The 21,921-nt window shown below is 36.9% G+C and overlaps 1 protein-coding gene and 1 long non-coding RNA gene across 14 annotated transcripts in view; one reads left to right on the top strand and one right to left on the bottom strand.

The window, feature by feature from the left end:
* The window catches only part of MBNL2 (muscleblind like splicing regulator 2), a 201,897-nt gene extending 196,811 nt beyond the window's left edge, over positions 1-5,086 (bottom strand). For 12 of the 13 annotated variants that reach the window (XM_043996340.1, XM_043996339.1, XM_043996344.1 and 9 more), the window contains exon 1: positions 4,850-5,086. The gene's annotated coding sequence lies outside the window, so the exon portion shown is untranslated. Of the gene's footprint in view, positions 1-2,998; positions 3,165-4,849 lie in introns of those variants that run through there. The other variant, XM_043996336.1, reaches the window with a different exon arrangement.
* Positions 5,087-5,210: 124 nt separating this feature from the next.
* On the top strand, positions 5,211-21,873 carry LOC122751298. Its single transcript, XR_006355783.1, has 4 exons — positions 5,211-5,327; positions 12,072-12,147; positions 17,922-18,099; positions 21,774-21,873. It is a non-coding gene; the product is annotated as an uncharacterized LOC122751298 (long non-coding RNA).
* Positions 21,874-21,921: the final 48 nt, after the last annotated feature.

Below are 21,921 nucleotides of genomic sequence, written 5' to 3'. Positions count from 1 at the left end.
TGCCTGCTATAAGGCTGACAAAACTGGGTATCCCAAGTTCAGAGAATTATATTTGTCTGTGATGAATTTTTAAAGCTGAACCTTCTTCCCTCACCTTTAGACTTTCCCAGGTTGCTTTCTCCTATCACCTAGCTGGTACATGCTCAGGAAATGTAAATTATCTTTAATAGTAGAAAAAGAAACATATAATTAGGAAGGTAAATATGCTTTTTAAAAAGATCGCAATGCCCTGAGGGCCAGGAGTAACTTTTCCTTGATAGGATGAAGACTGTGGGTTCAATCAGATAAATACATCAAGGTTTGCTAAAGGCTTCTCATGTTGGAGGAGCATTGCACTAAGTCCAAGTTTATTCTCAAATTGGTTGGAGTCCAGAAATTTTAAAATGACATGAGCAAGGGGCAGCTAGGTGGCGCAGTGGATAAAGCACCGGCCCTGGATTCAGGAGTACCTGAGTTCAAATCCGGCCTCAGACACTTAACACTTACTAGCTGTGTGACCCTGGGCAAGTCACTTAACCCCAATTGCCTCACTAAAAAAAAAAAAAAATGACATGAGCATGAGCCCCAGTAGGGAGCTGCTATGGTGCACACTGTAAATGTACAACATGGACCCAAACGGCTTCACACTCTTGGAATTTCCATCGGATTTCGTATTGAACTGTAGTAACGAAGAGTCCTTATAGTTGTTCTTCCAGAAGGTACTACCACCAAATCTGACCCAAAACTGGACATGATTTAATTGCCTGAAGGTTTAACATTACTAAGTTAAGTATACCATTCCACAAAGATTTCAGTTAAATTACAATTTTGTAAACCATGCAGCAGGCATGCCTTAGACATCATTCATTAGATAATGGACTTAGATAATGGATATCATCCATTAGATAACAAACTCTTTGACAGAAACTAAATGGAGGCGGAAAAAAAAATATGATCCTGTCCACCTTTATGTGTTTATATCTGCCATAGCAAAGGGGGAATTTTCTAGGCTAACTCTTGCTTTTAAAAAAATGAAATTGCTCAGATTCACAAAATAAAGCTTCCTGCCTTATCTTTAAACATTTGATTTAACTTTCTGTACTAGAAAACTGAAACATCTCAGGCCAAACTACACAGTACAGTTTGTACTCATTTGTCTTATACAGACCTAGTCATAATGTTATTTTTTATTTCTTAATATGACTATTATCACAGCTTTAACTAGCTAGACTTTTTTTTTAATTTGAAGAGATCAAAAAGTTTGGAGTCATAAATTTACAAGCTCTGATATTTATCTTCTTGCCTCATTATATTGACAGAGAAACAAATTTAAAATGTCAAATTACTTGCTAATTGACACGTCACAAGTCAATACATTTCTAGTAATGTATAACCCGCTTCTCCTCAATAAGTTCAACTGAACAAATATTTACTAAATGTCTAGTAAGATCAAGGCCCTGTTGAGGCCTGTGCTCATGGCATCCTTACTTTTTGCCCCAGCCAGGCACACTCACCTGCTATAACTCATTAGTCTTCAGGTTGGCCTCATTAAAGGACTGATTCCCATCAGAAAAGGAAAAGCAGCAAGGTTTTTATGAGCTGCATCAGCTCGAGTTGATTACTGGCACTCAGTTTTTTCCTTCCCCTTTACAAGGCTTGTCTATCTGCTGATCTCTGAGCAAACCTGGGATTTGGGTCCACAAAGTGTCTGACCTCTAGATGACTACAGTGTTCACCTGTTCCTGAACTGTAGAACAAGGTTTTGAGCTATAGCTTTATCTTTATTTCTGACCCTCCAGCTTGATTCAGACTATCCATAGCAGACTATGGATACAGACCTTTCTATAACTTTTCCATCCTTGTATGCCTGTCTGGTGCCAAGTTGGGCAATGCTATCCCTCCTGCCTATCTTTGTTGGATTCAGATACTTTAAAGGGAAAAAGAAGTTTTTCTACTATGTAATTATCACCCAACAACACAATCCACAAATATTCACTTGAGATTATAATGTCTCTTCCTTAATCAGAAAGCTTTTACTTGGAGCAATTTAAAAAATGTTTGGGGATGACAGTGCAGTGTAACTTTTGGTTTTATTTTAAATCTAAGCAATTCAAGGTGTCTTTCCTGCTATCTTTCCTTGAGGATAGTATAGAAAAATAAGAACAAAACATCTCCATTATAAGTGACCCAAATTTAACTTAACACAAGACACACTTTTCAGCTCCCTTCTCAACACATAATCCTTATCTTTTGCATACAATCTTGGCTGCCTGGTCTTGCAGGCCCATGTAGCTTGATCAAATCTTGGACCTGGCTCCTATACCCATCTTTCTCATTTATTTTTGCTATAAGAGCACTGAATTAAAGCTAGTATCAAATTGAAGCTGCCAATCAGTAGTGATAACACTTATATTTTATAATCATTTCCTCATAATTTACCCTCTCCTATGTTCTCTATATTCAAAAACTTGCCACAAGAGCCAAACAAAATAAAATTAAGCCTTTTCTTAAAAGCAAGATCCACAATTAGAACATGTTTTATTTACACAATCTCTATTATCCTACTTTCTCACTGTGCTCTGTTTCCCTGACAAAATTAGTCTTGTAGGATAAGTATGAAGATCTCCAGAAAAATAAAACTACGCAAAACTGTGAAGGGTTAAGTATACACGACCATACATCTTAATTCCCGGAAGCCTTTGCCTAGATGGTTTCATTAATACTAAGGCTTTATGCCTTTGTACATTAAAGATGTAATTTTACCAAGGGGGAAACAACTTCTTTGAATATAAAAGATCTCATACTCCTAAAAATTACAAGGTAAAGGGAGACAGTGTTGCTCACTTTAAACATGGAAACACTGCGGTAGCAACTTGCCCAAGGTTACCCAATCAGCTAGGGTGAATATAGAATAGGATCTGGAACTCCTGACACAAAAGTGTTCTCATCAAAATTCTCCCCTAAAAGGCTTGTTATTAAGGAAAACCTTGCACATGGATGTCTGATAAGAGCTTCCCACCTGTGCCGCATTGACTGCTATCACCTTCCTGTTCTTCGGGCCCTCCTGGACCAGTGTATGGTGGTGGTGGTGGTATGGAGTCTTTGCACCGCACCAGCTGTTGCCACCATCATGACTTATCACCGGACTCTGGTGGAAGCTGCCTCCTCAGTCCTCGTTCTGGGGAGACTGGATATGGTGGCAACGGTATGTATGCACCAAAAGGGGGGATGGGCCGGAGAAGCTCTCTGCTTCAGTGTGCCAGTACCTCTCGTCATTCCCTCCCCCCCCCCTCCCAATCCGGGCACCAGACAGAAGGCCTTTACTGTCTGATTATCAGGCAGGTATTAGGTAGAAACCCTCTTAACAATTCAGGTCAGTTCAGAATTTAGACATTTCACCATTTGAAGACATAATTCAGGACCTGTCAATCTGGAGTTTGAATGCCTCTCACCAGAAGCCCGAATACAAGAACAGACAGTAGAAATAGTTGGGAGATGACGTCAGAAGTTCTGGGCTAGTGTCCTGCACTTCTCCTTGAAAGTAAAATCGGTGGGTCTAGAAGAATCTATGTGGCATTGGACTTGTTTTTAAATAAGTCATTAGGTTATTCCTTGTAAAATCAGTCCAGAGGTCTTAGAAAAATCACTTTTATTTCTAGGTAAGAAAAAGCCATTTAAGATGGATTGATGGTTTTAGTTTCACATACATAAATATTACCCAATTATTTTTAAAAATCTGTAAATGTAACCATTGTTAACGTGACAGTAAATGTTGTTTGGAAGAGCATTCTCTGTGGTGCTAAGGGAAGAGCTAGGCTTTCTTTCCTCGCTTCAGTGCTTGCTAACTATTCTGAAAATGTTACACATTTATTGTAAACACATGCTTCCATGGCCTAACAAAAAGGCACTGATCCCCTCTGCCTGGCAGAATTTAAAACAGAAAGGGCAGCGAGAATTCCTCAACAAATATAGCCCTTCATTTCCCGATGCCAAGTGTGTTAAATATAAATCTTCTCCATCATTTCCCACTCTTAGTTCTCAGGAAGAAAGTTGATATGCTTCAGCATAGTGAAAACACAGCTTTAAAAGCTAGCCTGCCCTCATTAAATTATTCTGCTGGCTGTGTGTTCTCATTAAAAATGCATAAAGATCAGATAATTGCAGTGAGCATTATTCACCCAGCTTTACTTTTTTATATAATGGTTCTACTTCTAAGCTGGAAACAAAGACTCAGTCTTGCCAGAAAAAGAACTGTAAACATTGAGCTACAGTATCAAAAACTTGCCAGAAACTGCCTGGCTATGTTATTAAAAATGTGCTTTTCAAACTCCATTAAAAGGCACAATGTATCCGAGGTGTATCAGTCCTTGGTTTCTAAACAGACTGTCCTTTTTATTTGGTCAAGCATTCTACCGATGATTGTTTACAAAGGGAGGGTTTTGTTTTTTTTTCTTTCTTCCCTCAATTATGAGTCAGTTTTTTTCAAATAACACAGTCATTGTAAACTTTATTGATTTGGGGGTTAACTATCCCTGTATGAAACCTTTCCAGAGCAAGCGAGGAGGAGGCTACGAAGAATCCAATTAAGTCGCACAGTACTTTTGGAAAGATCTATCGATCGTTTCCTTCAATAAAATCACGATTTTCCATCTCACCCTCAAATTGGGTGTTTTTGATTCAAGTTGTGCTACCTCTTTCCCCGAAAGGAAAATGTTACGTAAAACTCTAGCCTCTCCTTCAAGCGCTACATTTGCATGGGAGGAATTCAGTTTCACTGGCTTCCCTAAGCAACACACACGGTATGCAGCACACTGCAGCAAACTCTTTAAACATTCAAAAAAAAAAAAAAGGGGGACAATGAATCTCCTACCTTCTTTAGCTCTGTCTGCTCCTCACGTTTGCAATCAGCACAGGACCATCTGGGAAAATCAAATGGCCAAACCTTTCCCACTGCATCATTAGGAAGAAACGTTCGGGTAAATACTTTTCATTCCCTTTTTGTTGTACTCGGGAAGCCTTCTGCCTGGGAATTTTCCCCTCAGATGATGAAGCAGAGACACCGTCTAAACTCTGTTGCTGTAAGACTGCAGCCCTTCCTTCCAACAAGTCCCTCCCAATCGATGCTAGCCAATCAACAGCCATTTCGTCAGCTCTACTGGTCTGAAACTGGTTGTAATAGGATGACTGACAAGGCAACACAGCACTTGTAATATGTGAAAACAGTGCATCCATACTGATGAAAAAGGAATTTCCCTCTCAGAAGAAAGCAGTCATAGCATGAAGATAAAGTGTCATATAACTGGGAAAGCAGGGATATACGGAACTAAAGACAACCTCTTGTTTGCAGGGTAGGTGCTTTTACAAATACCCAATTATGCAGAACAGAGATGAAATAAGGCCACAAATAATAAAACTGAAGTAATTACCCTATATGACAGGGCAAAATCTTTTTTTAGAAAAGGAAACAAAGAAAAGAAACTTACATGCTTCAGGAGACTGGTTATTTATCTTTCCAAATTATTTTTATAATAAAATTAGAGCTCAGCTGTAATGCATATTCAAAATCCAAACATGTTGCTAGCTCACAAACACATCAATTTGACTGTACAACATCTGCTGTTGCTATGGTTAATTGCTAGAGCCTGTATATCTTTCATCTAAGTTTTCAGACCACCAGGGACTGTAATTAGGGAGCACTGAACAATAAAAATGATATCTATACATTACCCTTTTATAATTTTTGGCAAGAGCCCATGAATGGATTAGGTGTACCTTAACTGACTTAGCTGCTATTTAATAAATTTTGTACCCTTGCTCAGGTTGCCTTTTATGAAGAAATGATCTCAGGATGATGCCTGCTGTCATGGCAAAAATCTTGCCAAACATGCTTAGCACATGGGCCAGAGTTCCCCATCAGGTGCCTTACCACATATAGAGTTCTCTGCATGTCTGGTGTTCAAGAGATGCAGTTGGGGAAAGAACAATAACGAGGTAAATAAGGGTTTACATTAAGAAAAAAATGACAGCAGTCCCCCACATTGTGAAAGCCTCTGGAGTGTTTGGAAAACACACAAAGCAGGTACTTTCCTTACATTAAGCACAATGTGAGCAAAAAATAAATAAGTATAATGATGGCATGAATAAACACAGGCAGGGATAAAGCTACTATTCATGTGAAAGGTTTAACCCACAAAACCATTGTTTAGAAGCAATGCATCTGTGATGAAGTTAACTCTTGGTGTGGAACTGGAAAGCTTGTTTTTAGTTTAGGAAGAATATTTTTAAAACACTGTATTTCACATGGCTCATCAAACACTTTTTCTTTGGTAAAGCAATGTGTACAGTAAGACAGAGCCAAGTAAGTAAGGGTATCATTTCAAAGTACTCTATCTTGGAAGGAGCCACAAAACTAGTGCTAACTCTTTTTTGTTAAAATTTTAAATGTTTAGATTGCTGTTATGTATCCTTTGAAGAGGACCATGACATCAGGGTGACATCATGACTTGCAGTGAATTAGATTTTAAGTGAGGGACAGTTGGACAAAGTCACCAAATTCACTCTCTCCTCCAGAGCCATCTGGGTCCAGTGGCAAGATATAGATCAGGATGACTGGAGATGGCCCCAGATGTTTAAGGCAACTGGGGTTAAGTGATTTGCCAGGGTCACACATCTAGTAAGTGTCTGAGGTGAGATTTGATCTCAGGTCCTCCCAACTTCAGGGCCAGTGCTCTATCTACTGCATCACCTAGGTGCCCTAGTAAATGTTTAAATAAATAATGAGGATGGCTAGTAATATATTTTTTTTCTTGATCTGGACTTAGGATTTTATCTGTTTGGGGAATTCATAGTGTGGAAATTCCTTCCTCTGATTCAGGTCAGCAACTAGTCTAAAACATATTCTCCTAGAGTTTCTGATGGTCATGTACTTGATATGTTTCTTTTGTTCATTCTTTTTTACCCAGATCTGTGATTTCATAGGTTAAGTGAGTTCTCAGTAAGGAACTTCCTCTATAAATATAATTCAGAATGTACTCTGAAACTTAGAGTCTAGGACATCGGGAGGTTAAGTGACTTGTTTAGGGTTGCACAGTCATGAAAGTAGGTCATGAAGCCATGCCTTCCTTTTTCCAAGACCAGCTCTTTATCCATCATGCCATGCTGTCTTTCATGTGTCACAAAAGGCAAATAATATCTTTGAAAAATGAAAACTTGCTTCTCAAAGAAACATATGAGTTGGAGCTATAAGGGAGAGAGTCACATAATCTCAAAGATGAAAAGGACTCCAGAAGCCATTAAATCCAATTCTTATACACATATTTGACAAATCAAGTTTTTGTTTGACCCTCAGGGTGAGAGATGTTATTCTTGTAGCAATCCTCTCCACTTGTTCCTCCAGTCCAACTCTTATTTTGCAGATAATGAAACCAAAGCCCAGAGACATGAGGGCCCTTACCCAAGGTCACACAGGAAGAAAATAGCAGAGCTGGAATCTGAAACCAATTCTTCTGACTTCAAATCCAGTACACCACACTACATTATTGATTTCTCCATATTTCCTTACTCTCTCTTTAAAATAGCCTCTTTTTTTGCATAACCCCCCCAAAACTAAACAAATTCAGTTTTAAAACTGGAAGGGACATGGAGAGATTATCCAGTCTAGTCCCCTTTACTTGGGCAAGGAAACCATTATTATCATTGTTTGTCTAAGACAATGGAGCTCCATAGAGTTAAGCAACTTTTCAAAGTTAATATAACATATCTCAATAAATCTGAATTATGGTCATTTCACAATCTCTAAAAGCTGTTTTAAATTTGATTGATTTGTTTTGATTTGGATTAATCAATAAAATCAGTCTTGTAAAAACATCTTCAGCAATAATCTATTAAAATATTTTTATAACTTTCATTTTTACCTCACCTTCACTTCCCAATACATACACTGTCCCTCTCCCTTCCAGAGAGCCATCCTTGATAAAAAAAAAAGAATATAAAAAAGAGAGAGAAAAATCAGCAAAACTATCCAACATATCAAGCAAATCTGGCATTATCTGTATTGTTTCAAACATTTGTAGATTAATCTTCTAGGACTACAAATATGGAAGGGCAGTTCATTCTCATAGCTCAATATAATTTCACAGTATTCCATTTTTATTTTTTATTTTTATTTTCCTTATTATGTGTATTACAGTGACTACAACAATGTAAACAGAAAGAATAATAAGGAAAATAAACAACTAAAATGGAATGCTGTGAAATTATATTAATAAAACTTGGTCCCCAAAGAAGAGCTATGGATTATGTGTGCATATATGTACATATATACATAATATTTTATACCATATATTTATATGAAAATACAGGATTATACTTCTTCCCCTTCTGACTTATCACAATCAATGTCACTAACACTGCCCCAAGTCACAGAGGTATTAAGTCCCAGTATTTATCTTTGACTCATTGTCCCCCTTTATCAGGCATAGCCACTCTGTCACCACGGCTTGTTCATTTTTAATTCAAAATGTCTCATGGATTCATTTATTCCCTTCAGTTCCTGCCTCTGCCTCATAGTTCAGACTCTTATCATCTTAGACTTGCATTACTCCAATAGCCATCGTGGATACTCGTATGACAGACTATCCATCCTGTTGCCAGACTAATCTTCCTGTAACTCTGCTTTCATCATGTCACCTCCCTGTTTATCATCCTCATAGAGTCATCAAATATGGAGTTGGAAGGTACCTCAGAGATCATCTAGTCCAGATCTCTCATTTTTTTCCTGCTCCAAATGGACCTGTGATCAGAAAGATGTAAGCATTCCTACCTAGTGCAGCTCTCATCCTTATCTTCCCTTATAGTTGCCACATGGGACATTCCTCATGTTCTTTTGACATTGTAAGGATATCAATGGAGCTTTCAGACTGTCTATGAGAAAATTAAGTATCAAGAATATGATAGGACTTTCTGAAGGTCATACAGCTAGTACATAGCAGAACCAGAAGTAGAATTCCTATCTCTTGACTCAAGATACGGGGGTCTATCCATTATACTAAGCTCATCAGTGACTATTTCCCACCCTCACACATCTAAAAGGTATCTAAGCTCTACCTGGCTTACAAGACCTTCCAAGATCTGGTCTTAATGTACCTAACCTTATTCCTCAAACTTCTTGACATTCATTCTATGTTCTGGTTAAATACATCTTTCAACAACTGATGAATATCCAATTCTCATTTCTGCCCCTTTGCCTTTGCTTCGGTTGCCCCTGTGCTGCCTACAACATTCCCTTTCCATCCCTTCACTTATTGAAACTCTTTCCTATGATTCAAGGCCTTCCTCAAGGTCAGCCTCCTCTATGAAGCCATCCCTGAGTATCTGAGCCCTAACTGATGATGCATTACAGTGAACTCCTATAGTATTTCTAGTTTATACTAGTCTGAATTTAGATTATATTGGCATGGCTCAATCAGAAGGCATAGTTGGCCCAGTCTATAGTCACGTCAGCATGTCCGAGTAGACTGGGGGAGTGAAACACAAGGATCTGTCATAAGAAGGATAGATATTTAGGACAGGAAGGCTAAGTCATATAGTCAACTTTGTAGCCTTTCCTGTGTCTTTTGTCATTTATCTCAGGCCTTGGATTTCAATACTTTTCAGGAAACGTTTGTACCAAACTACTCTGTGCTTTCAGCTTATATTGACTTGATTCCACATTGGACCCCATTTCTCTCATTCCCCTTGACCTCTCTGAAGCATTTTATATATTGACTAGCTTTTTCTTCTGGAAATTTTTCCTCCTCTGGATTTTCACAACATTGCACGCCCTGTTCTCTTCCTTATCTAACTACTTTTTCTCATGCTCCTTCACTGATTTATCATCCATATCATGCGCTTTAACTGTAGGTTTAGTACAAGGTTTTGTCTTGAGCATTCTCATTTCTTCATATACTCTCTTACTTGATAAACTCCTAAGCTCCCCTAGGATTAATTATAATCCCTATGCAGATTACTCCCAAATCTATATATCTAGTCCTAGTCTCTCTCCTGAGCGCCAGTCTCACCATATCAAATGGCCTGTTGGATATTTCAAACATTCATAAGCATCTCAGGTGCTACATGTTCAAAATGAAACCCTTCATCTTTCTCCTCAAACCCATCTCCCTTCTGAAGTTCCCTATTTCTGTCAAGCTCAGTGATATTCTTGACTTCTCACTTTTCCTTACCCAACATAGCTAATCAGTTGCCAAATTCATCTTTTCTACCTCCCTGATGTCTTTCATCCATTCTTTCATGTCCATCCATTCTTTCTAGTCACATGTCCACCACCTTGATTCAGGCCTTCATTGTATCTCACCTGAACTATTGCAATAACATCATAATGGGTATTCCGATATCTCTATTCTCTCCTGACTATAATCTATTTTCCATATATCTGCCAAAGTGATTTTCCTAATATCCACATAACTATTATATTCACTAAACTTTAATTACTCTATTGCCTCTAGGATCAAGTACATGCTCTGCTTGGCTTTAAAAGTCCTTCACAATCTGCTCACAACCACTTCTCATACCATACAATCCAGCCAAACTGGTTTTTGTGTCCTTTCTCACTCACAACAATCCATCTCCCATTGCTCTAGCTTTGTACTTGCCTGCTATATCTGGCATGCACTCCCATCTCACCTCTGCCTCTAAGAGTTCCTTGTTTCCTTCAAAACTCCGCTCATTTGTCACCTTCTCTATGAAGTTCTTCCTCACCCTTCTGATACTAATGTCCTATCAAATTACCTTCTATTTTAGATCTGTATTTTGTAAATACTTATGTGTCTCCCCTGATAGGGTCTAATAAGCTCCTAGTGCGCAGGAACTGTTTCACTTTTCTTCATTGCATCCCTAATGCCTAGAACAGTTCCAGGCACCTAGTAGACACTTAAGGAATGCTTGCTGATTGATCAATTCATTGATCTGTTGGCCTTTCCCTCAGGATAGATTATGATTATAATGTCTGACTCCCTGATCAATGCTCAAGTCACTTGACAAGAATCAATTCCCCCAGCAGGAGGCTCCAGAGACTAGGGAGCCATGAAAATATTTGGCTCAGACCTCTGAGGAATTGGCTACCTCACAAATTGTATTTGTTATTCTGAGGGAAGCAAAATGATAAAGTAAATCACAGGTAGAGTCAGCAGTCCTGGCTCCAGATAGCACCAATATTTCCCTAGATGTCCTTGTCAAGCAATAGAAAGAGATGCCTAGGATTCCTTGGCCCATGGATATTGTTTTTTGTAACCTACCATTGAGGATTGCCTGGAGTCCAGACCAAGGGTCAAGCTGTCTGCTGAGTCACTTTATATTTCACTGGAAATCATTTCCTCTTAGATATCAAGAAGAGGTTCTTTCAGAGACTCATGATTTTGACCCTCTCTCATACCCATGATAGAATATGTCAAATATTTTTGAAATGAAATACTTGCCATGATGGATCATCCTAAGTCACTGTCCCATCCAATTGACTAGGCATAACAAGAGTTGAGAGAGCCAAAATACCTTGGGGGAGGTAACATAAAGGGCTAACTCAATTCACATTGAGTCTTTATAGAGTAAACCTGGAAACTTCAGGAAATTTTATGGATTTAGCATTGGTAGAGTGGGTAAATTAGAATCTATGCTACCCCAATGATAGTCAAAACAATTGATAGGTATTCATTTGAGTTCAGACTAGTAATCTAGTAGTCCATGAATCAGAGTGGGGATATATTTATGAAGTATTTAACTTAAATGAGCAGCTAGGTGGCATAATAGATAGAGTGCCAGGCTTGGAGTCAGGAATACTCATCTTTCTGAATTCAAATCTGGCCTCAGATACTTACTAGCCCTGTGACCCTAGATAAGTTACTTACTTCTATTTGTAACATGTTCTCCATCTGTAAAATTAGAAAGAAATCTTCATCTGTAAAATGAAGAGGAAATAGCAAAACCACTCCTCTATCTTTGCCAAGGAAACCCCCATATGGGGTCACTGAGAGTCAGACATGACTGAAAATGACCGAACAACAACATTTAACTTAAATACTACTTTCTTTTTTTTCCAGTAGAACTGGGGTTCAGTTGGCACAGTAAGAAGAATACTGACGCACACTTATGGGAGGATATGGATTAGTCTTTCAAAGGGTAAGAAGGCATGAATGGCCTGTCATCTACATTATTAGATAATTGATAAGCACACTCCATTTGAGTATCTCAATGATACTCCCATCTATTCTTAGGATCCTAGACAGCACATTAAATTAGTCTGAGTTGTCATCTTTTTAGTAATAACAGATTAGTAGTATATTTTGAGATCTAGCCCTGCAAGGCCCTCTTTGTTCCCATTTCTTTGTATTATTTCTCTTAATAACTATAGATAAAGAATAAACAAAATCATCACTTTTGCAAATGATATGATTATCTGCTTAAATAACCCTAAAGAGTCAATCAAAATTAAATGAAAAAAATTAATAACGTTAGTAAACTTGCAGGATATAGAACAAATCCATACAAATCGCCAGTATTCCTAAATATCAATAAAACCCACATAGAAGAGATAGAAAGAGAAATTCCATTTAAAATTACTATAGAATATACATATGTACATGATATTTAAATGTCTCCTTTCCACAATATGTACAAAAATATAAAAATACAAACAACTGTTCACAGAAATGCATACCTAAATAACTGGGAAAATATTTACACATGAGTAGGATAAACAATATAATAAAAATGGCAATACTACCTAAATTTGCCCATTCAATATCATACCAACCAAATTACGAGTATGGAAGAAATTAGATTTAGACCAACACTTTATGCTTTATACAAAGATAAACTCTAAATTGATCCATGATGTAGATTAAAATATCACATCATAAACAAATTAGAGAAACATGCAAAAAATTACCTATCAGATTTATGGATATGAGAAAAGTTTATGACCAGACAAGAAATAGGGAGGCTTATAGGAGATAAAATGGATAATTTTGAATATATAAGATTAAAAACACAAACAAATCTAATGAAGCTAAGATTAAAAGAGAAACAATTATGAAAAAAATTGTGGCGAGTTTCTCTGATAAATGTCTCATTTCCAAGATATATAAAGAAATGATTGGAATTTATTTTTAAAAAGTCACTCTTCAACTGACAAATGGTCTAAGGATATAAACAGTTCTCAAGTGAAGAAACTCAGGCTATTTGTAGTAAAATTAAAAAAAAAAGTTTCAAATCTCTACTAATTAGAAAAAAGTATTAAAGGAATTCTGAGATTCCACATCATACCCACCAGGGTTGTAAAGTTAACAAAAAATTAAAATGATGAATGTTGGAGGGGATGTAGAAAAATAGGTACATTGATGATGATGGTAGACCTCTGAATGGGTATAATTGTTTTGGAAAGCAATCTGAAATTATACACACAAAAAATGACTAAACAGCATTTTCCCTTTATCCCAGCTATACTACTACTAAGTCTATACTCTAAAGAAATAAAAGAAAGAGAAAAATGCCCTTGATACCCCCAAAACATGTAAGACAGTTCTTACTGTGGTAGTGAAAACCTGGAACTTAAGAGGATGTCCAACAAAGAATGACTAAATAAACTGTGGTATCAGTAGATGTGATGGAGTACCATTATGTTATAAGAACAAAAAAAATAGATTATTATTTCAAAAAGACATATAAATTGTTGCAGAGAAAAGTGGAGAGAAAAAGAAGAATAATTTATACTAGGACATCGATATTATAAAATAAACATTTTTGAGGACTTTTATAAATTAATAAAAAAGGAGAATCAGGAGAACAATTTCCATGACAAAAATAATTGTGAAAGCTCTAATAATTATGATAAACATGTCTTGATTTCAGGGCACTAATGCTAAAATATGCCATACATTAGAAAGAGGTGATAGATTTAAGAGGCAGAATGTAGAGCCGTTGGGAAAATTTGTTTTGTTTAACTATGTATATTATTACAAGAATTCTTTTCTTTTTAAACATTGTGGGAAGGAGATAAAATAGATTTTTGTTCAAATGTTTTTAAAAAATAGAGAGATAAGGTCGTGTTTTATAGATATGAAATGTTCTATGAACTTTCAGATGATGTCACTGTCTTATTAGTTTCAAGTAACTGTTTTTCTTTGTTACAAGAGACTTTCCAAGATGTGGGATAGATTTGTAAATGTTTACAATATAAAAAACAAAACATATCAATAAGACTGAAAATATAAAAATGAATATGTAAAAATCACATATACCCACATGCATATACAAAATGCATATACAGAATAAATGCAACATCTAACTTTCAAAGTTGCTTCCCTTACCTGTTTCTTCTTGGCCTTTCTTCTGTTCTTTTTTGCACATTTGAAAAAAAAATTCACAAACACTTTCTTTTATTTTTTGGTTTTGTTTCATTTTTGGTAATCCTTTAGCTAGCCATCTTCCCTGTCTCCCTCTCTCCCATTGAAAAGAAAAAACAAAAACAAAACCTTTATAACAAATATGTATAATCAAGTAAAACAAATTCCCACGTTGCCTGAGTCTCATCCTACTCCTTGAGTCCATCACCTCTCTGTTAGGAGTAGGGCAACATGTTTCATTGTTGACCTACTGGAATTGTGATTGGTCAATTCATTGATTAGAGTTCATGAATCTTTCAAAGTTATTTTTCTTTAATATGTTGTTATTGTACAAATTATTCTCTTGGTTATGCTAACTTTATTTTGCATCAGTTCCTATAAGTCTTCCCAGTTTTCTTTGTAACCATCCCATTTGTTATTTCTTATAACAAATTAATATTATATTCATATGCCATAATTTATTAAACCATTCCCCAGCTGATGGGCATCCCCTAAGTTTATAATTCTTTGCCACCACAAAAAGAGCTAAAATAAATAATTTTGTGCATATGGGTCCTTTTTCCCCATTCCTTGATATTATTATAGTAGACCAAGTAATGGGATTTCTGGGTCAATGGTGTGCTCACGTTGGTGACTTTTGGGTCATACTTCTAAAGTACTTTCCTAAATAGTTGGACCAATTCATAGCTCCATTTACAATACATTTTTGTGCTTGTTTCCTTATAACCCTTATAAACTGTAAGAAAATATTTTTTTTTTGGCAGGGCAATGAGAGTTAAGTGACTTGCCCAGGGTCACACAGCTAGTATCAAGTATCTGAGGCTGGATTTGAACTCAGGTCCTCCTGAATCCAAGGCCAGTACTTTATCCACTGTGCCACCTAGCTGCCCCAAGAAAATAATTATTAATAATAATTTCTAGGGGAGACCCAGAGATCAGTTACATTGCTTTCTCCCCCACTTCAGAAAGTTCAGCTCTTGACTGGGATGAACCCAAGGGAACAAAGGAAGTGGAGATAGACTCTTGTGTCTAGATCAGTGAAGAACTACACCTAGATACTGGACCTTGAAGGTCTTTTGCATAGTCTTTCTCTGATATCATCTGTAAAGTTCATTTTAATTTAGACCACACTCAAGTCATAATTGATTGACAAATCAATGGAACCAAATGATGCTAACCAATTAGCTTAGGTCAATGTATAATGACCCACCTCTATCTAAAAAGAATAAAACCCTTGGCCATGTCAGGGTCACTCTCTCTTTGCCTTCTCTTGCCCCTCTCTCTGGCCTTGCTCTCATTTGGTGCATAATCTTCCTTTTAGGACAATGTAAGTCTAAAGTCCTGAGACTATGAGAAGTTAGGGAGACACGCAGTCAATACTTTACTAATATATGATATTAATTAATAATAAACATTTACTACTAAAACTGGTATGATATCAATTAATATATAAATAGCAATTAATTTATAAAGTACAGTAGTAGCAATAATTTTAGGCAACACAAAACTGTCATTTACCTTTTTATTGGTCATCTTTGCCAATCTGATGTATATAAGGTAGAATTGCAGAGTTGTTTTCAAGTGCATTTCTCTAATTATTATTGATTTGGAATATTTTTTCCACAATATTTAGCTTAGTTTAGATTACTTCCTTTAAGAAACTGCCTATTTATAACTTTTGATCATTGGTATATTGAGGAATGTCTCTTCTTCTTATATATTTGAATCAGTTCATTATATATCTTACATATCATGTCTTTATCAGAGAAGTTCACCACAAATATTTCCCCCCAAGTTAACTGTTTCCCTTTTGGTTTTGACTGTATTAGTTTTGTTTGAGCAAAAATATTTTAAATTTTATGTAATCAAATTGTCCATTTTATCTTCTGTGATCCTCTTTACCCCTGGTCATGAGCTATCCTTGTCCACAGTAGTGAAAACTATTTCTTCCCTCACTGAGCTCTATTTCACAGCTTTCACCAATGCCAGAGCTCCTCAAGTACATGCATAGATAGGAGAGAGCCTTTACTGAACCATGCAAAATGGAAATTATACTTCAGTGGAAGACATTCACCTCTGAGACAGACTTGCAATAGTCTTTGGCTTATGGGGAGTGCTTTTACATTTTTCCTAAATTTTCTAACTTTACAATGCCAATCACTGATCTTGATAGAGATGGATAAACTCCACATTACTGTGAGGGATGTCCTTTCCCATGCTATATCTCCCACTCCCTAGCTCTCTACATACCTCCCACTGATGTTAATTAATTCAGAATTCAATAAGCAACTTGAAAATAGGAGAAACAGTCACATCCATATTTAAAGCATGGAGACCTCTTTAGGGATTGCAATGTCCCATCAACTTTAAAATCTTTAAAACTTTTGGACCATACAAAAATTGTGTCAATAAAGATCTTTTGGGTGTTATTTTTAATAAATTAAAATCTTCTATCACTTGCAGTTCCAAACTTTACAATCTTCAAACAGACATGCTGTTAAAAAGACATGAATTTTATTACCATAGGCTTAAACCATGCCAACAGCCCTTCTACAATCTATAGATGTTGGGGCCAACAAATCACAACAATATCTATTAGTATTAACCCACTCGCAGTAGTCATAGGCTGCTTGTACTCATTTCCAACTGTTTATACTTCAAATGGAAATCATACCCATGCTCAGGCAGTTCTGATCTTTATCAAGCCATATGTGATGTTCTGTGACTGTAACTAGAGAATGATATCAATAATGTGTAGTAATTTGAAGCATGTGGGTAACACTAAAGTCTTTGATATCCCCAATTGGTTCATAATCAGGAGTGGATATGATCTTTATCAGTGGAAATTACTTTAAGAAGATGTGTCATTATTTCCCTTTTTGCTGCACCAAAAGAACCATGGGACTTCACCATCTAAATTCAATCTGAAACCTTATATATTGGTTCCTTCACTACAATGTGAGCTCCTTGAGGACAGGGACTGTCTTATTTTTCTATTTGTATTCTCAACACTTAACATGGTGTTTTGCATATAATAGGTACTTAATACATGCTTTTTTCATTCATTCATTTAGGGGCAGTCATATTAGATCTTAGCATATAATTAATCTCTTCCAAGGTATAAAAGACCATTATTATAGGTAATACATATCTTTATCAAAACCCACATTTTCCCATGTTGCATCTCCCATCATTGCTGAGATAACAACTTTTATTCCTGAAGGAATTTCTTGAGTTTTATGTCTTTTCCTCCCATATAATCTATGACTTGGGCACTCAGTTTATCTCATATTTTTGGACTGCACTATTCATGGCCTTCTGGGTAAAAATTCACATATCATGCGTAAACATATGAGCATGAATAGTGTACAAATTGATCCCTGTAACAATAGCTCCAGGGCTACATTTTCAACTTTCAGCATGACTAGACTTCCATACTGCCTAATACACAATTTTCTTATATCATGTACTCAATTACCTCATCGATTTCAAACCTTTTTTTTCCTTGCTCTCATGTACTGATGAGTTGCATCTCAACTGTTGAGGTAGTTGGAAGCTGCCCCGGCTGTCATTGCTCTGAAGTGGTATACAAAGAGGAGACCAATCAACATTGCTTATGAAGACCTTGATATAAGAGGACCAGGTCTAGCTATCTTTTAGCAACTTCACAACAGCAGACCTTTAAGGAACTTGATAGAAACAATACCTCCTTCCAATGACTCAGAAGGTAAGTCTGGTGGGCCTGAAGCATAGAGCACTTCTTTTCTCTCCATATTCACCCCAGGTTTTGATAGATTACCTGGATCATGAATCATCACTACCACTAATCATGGAGGCGCAGGAAGTATAGAAGATTTAGTGTAGCCTTAACTTAAGGAAGTGACTGCATAGCTTCTAATACCTAGTGGACTAGGTTCAGAACTTAAAAGAACATGTTTCTCTGGGTAAAATACTAGGATTATAGGTAGGATCATTGCTCTTTAGCTGGAAGGAATCTCTGAGACAATCTAATCCAACAACTTCATTTTACAGATGAAAAAACTGAGGCCCAGGGAGGTTGTGACTTGCCCCAAGTCACATAGGTAGAAAAAACACTAGGGGGCGCTTTCAAAGGCAGGAATTTTGATGAAAGAATCAGTGTAATTTCCCCTATACCCATGATGCGTCCACAAGACACTTCACCTGAATCTATTTTTCATTTGTAAAATGTGGACATAGAGGCAGCATAATACAGTGAATAGAGTATGGGCTTGGAGTAAAGAATACTGGGGTTCAAATCCTGGCTCAGACACTCACCAGATATTTGAATATGTACCAATCACTTTATCTCTATAACTCCCAGCAATTCCTTGGGATTTACATACTTAGTCATAGTATATCTGAGATCACAGATCCTTCCACTAATTAAAGATAAAATGTGGATGATAATAGTACTACTTACCTTAAAGTGTTGCCATTAGAAAAGTGTTTTGTAAATTTCTATATAAATACAAACTTATCATCATCATTATCCCTATTGATTGTAGTTTTTTCACTGAATTAGTTTAGTTTCCTCCCCTAGATTAAAAAATGCTTGAGAGTGGGGTTATGCTTTTATACTTCTATATCACCCATAGTGGCTATCCAGGCTCTAAGCATACTAAAGTCACTAAATAATGAATTCTAATTGATGAATATGTTGATGAATCAACAGAATCAAACTGGATTTTAAAAATAACACAATGAAATCCCAGAGAGGATTTCATTGTTTATATTACAGAGGAATAGGGATTAAAAGAGAGACAAGCAGAATAGGAGGTCACTCATGGGACCTTAGGAAGAGCAATTTCAGTGGAATGCTGAGAAAGGAAGTTAGCTTGCCAAAAAGAAAAAAATCTTGTGCAGAAGAAATGCTGCCATGCTATTGATCTATCTTAACATGTTTGAGAAATTTGGCCAGGGAGAAGGAGAAAACTGGAATGGAAGCTTGAGAAAGGTTGTACCTCAGGTGATTCATGGAAAATGAACAAGAAGCCCTGAAATTGGCATCAGAGGAGTTGGCTTCATACCATAGAACCTGATCTGGGTGTACTTTCCCAATTCACGCTGTACTATTAGGCTTGGTTTCTAGAGGTTAATGACAATTCCATCAAGTTTCTAAGAATAACCCAAAGGGACTGGGGCCTTTTCTAGTACTGTCCACTCAGAAGCCCCTAACTGATATGTTCTTTAATAGATTATCAGCTAGGCTTTTGCTTTTAGAAACGGTATTTATTTACATAGCATAGCAGAAACAGTTGGTTAATTTCCCCCCAATAGTTTGGGGCATACTCTTCCACAAATATATACAGAATCTGTGAATAGAGTGGCCACAAACTTAAAGTATGATACTGAGGTACACATGAAGAGAAGACATGGCATATGGGTAATTCAGAGTATCTTGTTACTGGAAGTCCTTTACTCCCTTTGTAGGGTCCTCATTAAGTATAGCTATCAGTAGAGCTCTGAGGATCTGTGCCTTTGTTGAATCTTAATGCCACCTTTTCTTGGTTTCCCCTTTGATTTGCATTTAAACTTTTGGTATAGACCCTGTCATCAGCCATTGCTACTCCAGGGACATTGTTACCAGCTGCATGGCTCATGGGACTTCTCCAGTGGTTTTGGTAGATGTCTAAAGTACTTCAGTTACCTGGTGTTGGGAAGAGAGGGTGACAGATTCTCTCTCCCACTACTTCCAAGCAATTCCCTCTCAAGGACTTGGCCGGAGCTGCTCTACTCCTAGACTGAACTTTTTATTTATCCAGGATTCAGAACAGGCTTTCTGTTTTATCTATAGCTGCACTGGTTGTAACTGATTCTATCTAACCAAGCATAATATATGTCCTGTGTGGCATCATCTGTTTTCATCCATTGGTCAAAGCACTTTGCTCCTCAAAAACTGATCAAGGCTTGAATGATTCAAGAAAGAATCTTGTAGGAAAGAAGTCTTGTCCTTCTGTGTTTAATTAGAATTGATGGACCCCTACCCTAACAATAGGATCACAGTTCTAGAGCTATAAGGGGAAAAATAATTGGTTAGGTATCAAAAGATCTGGGTTCTAATTATGACTTTGTCACTTTTTCACTATGTGACCTTGAGTGAGTCTTAGTTAGGCTTTAGTTTCCTCACCTTTAAAATTGGGATGGGGCAGCTAGGTGGCGCAGTGGATAAAGCACTGGCCCTGGATTGAGGAGAACCTGAGTTCAAATCCAGCCTCAGACACTTGACACTTACTAGCTGTGTGACCCTGGACAAGTCACTTAACCCCCATTGCCCCACCAAAAAAAAAAAAGTCCAAATAAAATTGGGATGAACTAGATGGTCTCTAAACTTTCTTCTAGCTGTAAAGTTCTGTATTTTTATAATTAACAAAAGTCAAAGGAATCCTTTGTGATTTTTTTTTTTTTTGGAGAAGGTGGAGAGGAAGGGGTAAGCCTAAACTTTCCCTTACTCAATCTTTCACTACATCTTTGACCATATTGCCCAGATCTATTCCTGTCTCTCCACTGTGATGTCACAACTCCCGACCCAGCATCTGCTCATCTAATATCTACATGATTGTAGCTCCATTTTTCTGCCTCTAGACCTATGGCACCTCTGCTTCATTACAATCAATCAGAATGTTGTTACTAAAATACTTCTTAATGAACTGTTTAAACCAAATCCTTCTGTGCTCTGAAAGCTCCTACTGGTTTGTTTTCATCCTTCTCACAAAATTCGAATGACTAGGACAGTCTATTGGGATCCTCTACTAAATGATCCCATTCACAGATAATCACTCAAGAACTAGAAGGGATCTCAGAGACCAACTAAGTTCATATTCTCATTTTAAGATGAGGAAACTAAAGCAAGTGGAGTTGTGACTTGCCTAGGGGTCACACAGCTAGTAAGTGTTTGAGCCTAGATTTGAACTCAAGAAGAGAAGTCGTCCAGACTCCAGACTTGACACTCTATCCAGTGTGCCATTTAGTTGCTCCACTGTACAATCTTCCATTGTACCATGTTTAAACAATCATACTTATGTTTTTTTAATTTTTAAACACATATTAATATCAATACCTTATGAAGATACAAAATTTTATTGTAGAAATGCTGAATTTGGAATTAGAAAGAACCAGATGAGAAATTCTCTGCCCACCCCTTACCAGCTGGGATTCAATGAATCATGGACAAGACAATTTTCTTCTCTGAATTTTGGTTTCCTCATCAGTTTAGGGATGATAATGCTCAAAGATATATCTTGTAGTAAGATCAAAGAAATGGAGAATATTTTGCAAAGCTTAAAGTGTGATAAAAATGTCAGTTGCTGTTATTTTAAATGACCAAGTCTTTATATGAAGGTAATACATCTAGCTAGCTTAATTTCTTTTTTTCCCCCACAGGAATGTTTATTACAGCATCTTCAATCAGGTCTCCCTCCTTCCATAAATATATCTGTACAGCATCGGGGAGGCAGGACCATTATATACAGGTAAGTGAAGAGGATATGTTGAATAGTTGGTTCTTAAAAGTAGTACCACACTACCCTCT

The sequence above is a fragment of the Dromiciops gliroides genome, chromosome 3 (assembly GCF_019393635.1).
Source record: "Dromiciops gliroides isolate mDroGli1 chromosome 3, mDroGli1.pri, whole genome shotgun sequence".
Taxonomy (NCBI): domain Eukaryota; kingdom Metazoa; phylum Chordata; class Mammalia; order Microbiotheria; family Microbiotheriidae; genus Dromiciops; species Dromiciops gliroides.
Note: the sequence above shows the minus strand (reverse complement) of the source record. Positions and strands in the feature narration are given on the sequence as shown.